The following is a 6,960-nucleotide window of genomic DNA, read 5'->3' as shown; positions in this document are numbered from 1 at the left end:
CAAAAAAAAAAAAAAAAAAAACAAAAAAAAAAAAAAAGAAGGCTGCTTAACACTGTTTATCCGGTGTGGCCCAAACTTATTTAGCCAGTGCCTTTGTAAAAAAAATAGCACTTAGCGTTCTGCAGAAATATACTTGAAGAAACACAAGCTTGCGTCACTTCCTGCTCCTGGTGAGTAGCTGATGGACTACTTAAAAGCTTATTTCTCATTTGACATGAAGAACATATGGGGTAGGATTTATTATTCCCATTTTGCAGATTAAAAAATATTGATTGCCAGGTCTGGTTAGGTCTAGATCCAAGAATAAAGAGTTTCTCCACTGGATACTTGGGGTCAGTCCAGGGTTAGCCCTAATTTTGGGTGAAGACCAAGCAGCTGGGCCAGTTCTAGCGTGGCTTGCCAAAAAGAATGTCCCCACCCTCCTTCCATCCAACGTGCCCACTCATTCACTCCTGTTTCCCATCTCTCTCAAAATGGAAGCTCTAAATTACCAAAGCAGAGTGCGCTTTCAACCTGGCACGGGGACCGTGCTGCAGCGCTTGGCAGTGGGGGGAGAGTGGAAACAGCTGAGCGGCTAACTCAATTTTGGGAAAAGAACTGCAGCTGCTGGCAAGAGGCCTGGCCTCCTGGGCTTACACAGCCCTACACAGACACACACACAGATACACACACGCACACCCACACACCTCCCCCACCCCACCGCCAAGGGGAAGCCCAGAGAAACAAGGACACCCGGGGTAGGGGTCAGCTGCCTCACTGTGCCCAACAGGGCGAGCGCAGAACCAAACCTGTGAGCTCATGAGAGGACTCAGTTCTGGGTTCCCAGAACTGGGAGGAACCCAGGAACCCAAGGGCCCAAACCAAAAGATGGCAGAGCTCCCAGAATGGGAGCTGAGATGACTGTAGACCCTGGACAGAGTCACCGGTCTGGCTCTTGAAAATAAAAACCGACTCAGAAGGAAAATTTCCCAAGGACCCAGATGATGCTCGACTGTTATTTTAATGCTCACAGAAGGAAATGTAAAATCCCAGAAAGAGAAATGAGGTTCCAAGCGTCTCTGTAGACCTCGCCGGAGTAGCTTTAAGGGGTCATGGGGTTTCACAGTGGAGGAAACCACCCGCAGGAGGTAACTTTGGAGGCCTGAGAGGCCCACGGGGACCCTCAGAGTAACGTGGTCTGGGACCACTCTGCTACCTTAAATTAACTGACTGGACTGCAGTCACACAGAAAGCAGGCAAGAAGGCAAAGGTCTCGGGAAGGCTCAGCTCTCTGGCGCCTAAGGGACTGGACCTCTCCCTGAAACAGGGCCCGGGGACCCAGGCTGCTCTCCCACGGCAGGGAGCAGAGAACTGGGCTCACCCGGGTCCCAGCCAGGTCCCCAAGCAGTATCCCCGTTGCTGAAATCTCAGGCTCCAGCCACTATTTATCCGCCTAGACTCACGGTGCCCACTTGCTTTCCCTTCCCTCACAGCCCTTCTAGAAAGCGAACTCCCCACCAGGCAGGTCCACGGAGGCAGTTCAGCATTGCGGCCGCAAGCAAGGACTTTCGAGTCTGCCAAATTCCTATTCTAGATTTGATTCTGCCAGTTAATATCCCTGTGGCCTCGGGCAAGTCACTTAACCTCTCCGTCCCAGTTTTGGCACCAGTAAAATTAAAATAGTTATGCTGGGGCTTCCCTGGTGGCGCAGTGCTTGAGAGTCCGCCTGCCGATGCAGGAGACGCGGGTTCGTGCCCCGTTTCGGGAAGATCCCACATGCCGCGGAGCGGCTGGGCCCGTGAGCCATGGCCACTGAGCCTGCGCGTCCGGAGCCTGTGCTCCGCAAATGGGAGAGGCCACAACAGTGAGAGGCCCGCATAACGCAAGGAAAAAAAAAAAAAAAATAGTTATGCTGTTATAAGATTGCTGTAAAAACATTTTAAAAAATTTTACTAAAACAAACATTTGTAGAATCCTTATTGCATGCCAGGAACTATTAAGCATTTTGTTAACTATCAGTTCACCTATTAATTCACCTGTAACTGTTCCCATTAACTCCACTTTAGAGATGAGAAACTGAGGCACAGAGAAGTGAGATAACTTAGCCAAGGGCACACGCCTCATCTGGTGACAGAGCCAGGATTCAAACCCAGGCAGTCTGGCTCTAGAGTTTATACTCTTAGCTTGTACACTCCCCTACCCCATGCCCCGCTCCTTCCCTCCCACAAAATCCTGACACCTGGGAGATGCGCAGGGGAGATGCGCAGTGGAACTGAGCCCCTGTTAACAAGGGCAGTGGTAATAGAAGCACATTAGCAACAACAGGATCAGCAATTGTCCTCCACCTGGGGACTGGGCCCAGTCCCTCCCTGTTCACGTGATGCCCGCCCTCACAGTGGCCAAGCTTGGCCTGCAGTACAGGTCTCTCAGCTCCCACGGGGACTCTGGAGACACCTTGGTCACAGATCTCAGCTGGGGTGGCCAGGAGACCGGCCCCATCAGCAGCGTCTTTCCTCTGAGGGCGGCCTCTCCCCCTATTCCAAGAGTTCTCTACCTCAGAAGGATACGGAGAGTGTTCAACTAGGTGTGGGCACCGCTGACAGCTAAGGCCAGGGAGAGGAAGGGAAGGGGATGAAAGAGAAGGAGGGCAACATAAGAAAACCACGCAAGTGGCAGGGAAGGAAGCTGAACGCGAGAACCTACCAGTGGACATTTAATAACAAAGAATATTTAGAAAGTACTTATGTACCACGCACTGCGTTAAATACTTTCATGTGTCTTATCTCACTTAATTATTGCAAGATACCCGTTTCATAAACACTATGTGTGAAGTGTCTTACTTCCCCCAGAAGTTCCACTTGGCTAATTCGTCTCTGCCCTCCAGAACGTGCATCTGGAACTCGAGTCTAATGTACATATCTGGGCTCCTTTTCAGCTGGGGGATTCCCGAGGCTTTAGACAGAAAGTCCTACATCACTGCAATGGAAAGCCAAAGGCAATAAGAACATTTTAAGCTACATAAGTCATAACTTCCTTCTCACGTCCAAGTCAACATCTTTTTTCAGAACCAAGAGAGCAGACGGGTAAAGTTCTCCAGGCCTCTGGAATCGGACTGGCCGAAATATGAAGCATACGGGTTCCATCCATGGCGAGATCCCCGACCTCCTTCCTAGCGACCCTCCGCCCTCTGACAGCCACACCACCACACTCTGCCGTGAAGACTGCCCATCCCAGTGTGCCGAATGTCCCTGGTTACTTCTGTTACCGTAAGAAGCCCGAGACTCCCAGGTCCCCGCCCAACAGCTGAACTCTAACCTCCATATGGCTCTCTACAAGCCCGAATCTGAGACCGCCTTCCACTGCTCCCCGACGCTGGAAACCCTTCCCCTCTATCCCCTGGAACCCACTATCATCTGAAAAATCCCCTCCATCTTCAAACTCTTCTCTGAGCGGTCCCTTGACCTTCTTACTCTGATGAAAACCTGGTCGCCCCTCTGAGGACACAGCTATCCCTACAGCCCTCTCAAGTGGTGGGTGCTTTCCCTCCCATGTCACCTTGTACCCCTGGGCTGGGAGGGGTCCTGTCTGCCCCTCAATGCTGTCTCCTTCCTAACCGCTGCCCTGATCTGAACCTTATGTCGTCAGTCTCTCCCACCCACTACTCTCCTTGGAGAACTCAACTCTGGACCCTCCCTGTCACTGCCGTCCAACATGCCTTTGTCAAAATTCCCGTGTTTTCAATATTTAGCACACACTGATTTCTAATGCCTTGAACTCCATTCCCCTCGAGGGTCTCACCTCCATCTCACCTCAGCCCTTTATCCCCATGATCATACCTGTCACTGCCGACACCTCCAACCCTTCCATAAACTCTGTCATGCACCCCACTCTCCAACCACCACCTCCTATCTACCCAATCACTCCGCGCCCCTCACATCCCGACTAATAATCCTCCACCTTCACTAGGACCCACATCTGATCCTCCACTGTTCTGCTGGCCGTCACCTACCTCATGTCCTCACTTCTATACTTGCCCATTACTCCCTTCCATGCGTTTTCAACCCTTTTCCGTGCCTCTACCATGCGAGTAAGCACGGCTGGAGAAAAACGCGAAGCTATGCCGTTAACCCTTGAAATTCATGACTGCAAACTTTGAGCGGGTCCTTAATGCGACCTTATAATCCAACTACATTCAAGTCCGTTCACTCGCCTCTCTCCTGAACGATTCCTATCACTATTTCATAACTTCTCCTGTGTTCCTCAAACGTTCCCCCGTCCTCTCCCTCGGCGGGTGGCATGGCTTTCTAGTTCATTGGGGGAAAGGGGGCAACTGGAAGAGAACATCAACAAGCTCCCACCTCCACATCGCCCTCCTCCTTGCAGCGTCCCCACCCATGCTGCTGGCTAAGGCTAGTCCCCATTCCTGCACTAGATCCTATCCTTTCTCGTCTACTCGGGGACGCACCACCAGCAATTTGTTCCCTTTTTCACTGGATCATTCCTATCAGAAAACAAGCTACAAAGTCGTTCATCTAGAGACAAAAGTTCTTTTTTTTTTTTTAACATCTTTATTGGAGTATAATTGCTGTACAGTGGTGTGTTAGTTTCTGCTGTATGACAAAGTGAATCAGCTATACATATACATATATCCCCATATCCCCTCCCTCTTGCGTCTCCCTCCCACCCTCCCTAAGAGACAAATATTCTTGATCCCACTGCACCCTCCAGCTATCACCCCATATCTCTGCTTCCCTTTATAGAGAAACTCCTCAAATGGTTTGTCTCTCCTCACTGCCATCATTTCTTCTCCTCTGAATTATCCTTCCATCCACTCCAATCAAATTTTCATACCTACCACACCCCAACCCCCGAAATAGCTTTGACTGAGGTTACCAATGACCTCCATGTTCCTAATTCCTCTGCATATTGGAGGGGCCCAGAACCAAGTCCTTGGCTTTCTTTTCTATCTACTCTCACTGACTAGATAATCTTATCCAGGCTCCTGGCTCTAATTACCATCTATACACTGATGACTCCCAAATGAATATCTCCAGCCTAGAGTCAGGCTGTTACGACTGAAATTCTAGCTCCATCATTTAGTTGCTATGCAACTTTGGGCAAATCACAATCTTGCTGAGCTTTGGTTGGCTCATTTGTAAAGTGGGAATGATAACAGAAGCTATCTCATCAAGTTGTGATGATATTAGGTGAAATAATTCGTGTAGAGTTCCTGGCCCAGTGCTGGCATATAATGTGTACTCAGCAAATGCTAGCTGTTATTATCCTCCTCCTTTCCAACATCAATGCAGCCAGTGAGTGGTAAAGCCAGGATTTCAACTCCAGCCATCAAGACTAATGCCAGGTCTCTCTGGGTCAAAAGCTGAACCTGATTTCACCTCACTATTCTGCCCTAGCAAGAGCCTCCAGCAAGAGATGGTGGCACCTGCGCCTGCCCACAGCCCTAAGTCACAAATCACTATTTTATCAGACGACTACTAGGATAACTTTAGCTTCCCAGCTCAATCCATTCTTTTGGCCCATCTCTAAGAGAGAGTTTCTCCTGGAGACTTCTTTATTTCTCAAAGGAGTATCAACACTGCTTTCCTCTTCTCACCCATGACAGTCTCATTCTTACTCTCGGCCAACCAATTAAAAAAAAATCATTTATTGAGACACTCCTAGGTGGCAGGCCATGTGTCTGGCTCTGGGTACACGGCAGTGATGAAGACACAGTCCCTGCCCTACAAGAGCTCATGGTCTGGTTGAGAAAGCTAACAGATAAAGGGATAACATCAGCGCAGCAAAAGAGCATGGAAAGACCTGTATATCAAGCACTGGATTTGGTTTGATTTTTCTTTAAAAGTAGGGACGGTCCTGTACGATGTACAGTTGTGCAGAGCTCTAGCTGGTGGCTGTGTGTCAGGGACTGGGAATAGAAATGTCTAAATCAAGCTTGAAGGCAGAGGCAGCGAGAGAACAGAGGATGCGCAGGTTTGAGATAACCTAAGGAAGTTGAATCAGCAGGACTGAGTAACTGACACAGATGGCGGGGGTGGGGGTGGGGGTAAGCAGGAGTGACAGGACAGGTCAAAGATGACCCCCAGGCTGATGGCCTGGCTGGCTGGTGGGATGTTGGGATTCCTCCCTAAGTTGGGGCCGACAGTCAAGGAAGCAGTTGGAGGATGAGGGGCATAAGCAAAGCTGAGACGGGGCTGAGTTTGTGAGCCCAGTGTGAGAACCTTGCAGAAATGCCCATAAATCAGTGGGAATGTGGGTCTGGATCTCCAGGAGGCTGGAGAAGATGAGAAGAGTTGAAAGGCAAATGATATACATGTATATGAAATACAAACAGAGAAAAGTAAATGGATGAAATTCTAAAAGGGATAGAGGGCTTCCCTGGTGGCGCAGTGGTTGAGAGTCCGCCTGCCGATGCAGGGGACGCGGCTTCGTGCCCCGGTCCGGGAAGATCCCACATGCCGCGGAGCGGCTGGGCCCGTGAGCCGTGGCCGCTGGGCCTGCGCGTCCGGAGCCTGTGCTCTGCGGCGGGGGAGGCCACAGCAGTGAGAGGCCCGCGTACCGCCAAAAAAATAAATAAATAAATAAATAAATTTTAAAAATAAAAGGGATAGAAATGCTGATATTCTCTTTATGCACCCAAATAGAACACCTTATGCAGCCCACTTTGCAGACCCCTGTCCATGGTACTCTTTCAAGAGTGAATGGATGGCGAGAGATGGAAGTCGTAGCTCAAGGAGAGCATTGATAGAACTGGGAGATACTTGAACATAGTTATAGATGGAGGGAAGGCGCCAGTGGGGAGAGGGAGGTTGAAGAAGCAAGAGGGGCAGGAGGCACTGGATGGTGAGAGGTCCTGAAGCGGACAGGAGGGCTGGGAGCCAGAGCACATAGAGGAGCGTTAGCCTTGGGCTCCAGGAAACGAGGAGGGAAGGACGAGCTGAAGTGAGAACAGCTGCGCGGGGG

At 50.2% G+C, this 6,960-nt stretch overlaps 1 protein-coding gene across 2 annotated transcripts in view; it reads right to left on the bottom strand.

The window, feature by feature from the left end:
• The window catches only part of TMEM164 (transmembrane protein 164), a 169,326-nt gene that overhangs the window by 30,772 nt on the left and 131,594 nt on the right, over positions 1-6,960 (bottom strand). The window lies entirely within an intron of this gene.

Source organism: Lipotes vexillifer, unplaced genomic scaffold (genome assembly GCF_000442215.2).
Source record: "Lipotes vexillifer unplaced genomic scaffold, Lipotes_vexillifer_v1.1 scaffold298, whole genome shotgun sequence".
Classification (NCBI taxonomy): Eukaryota; Metazoa; Chordata; class Mammalia; order Artiodactyla; family Lipotidae; genus Lipotes; species Lipotes vexillifer.
The sequence above is the reverse complement of the archived record's forward strand: the minus strand, read 5'-3'. Positions and strand labels throughout refer to the sequence as shown.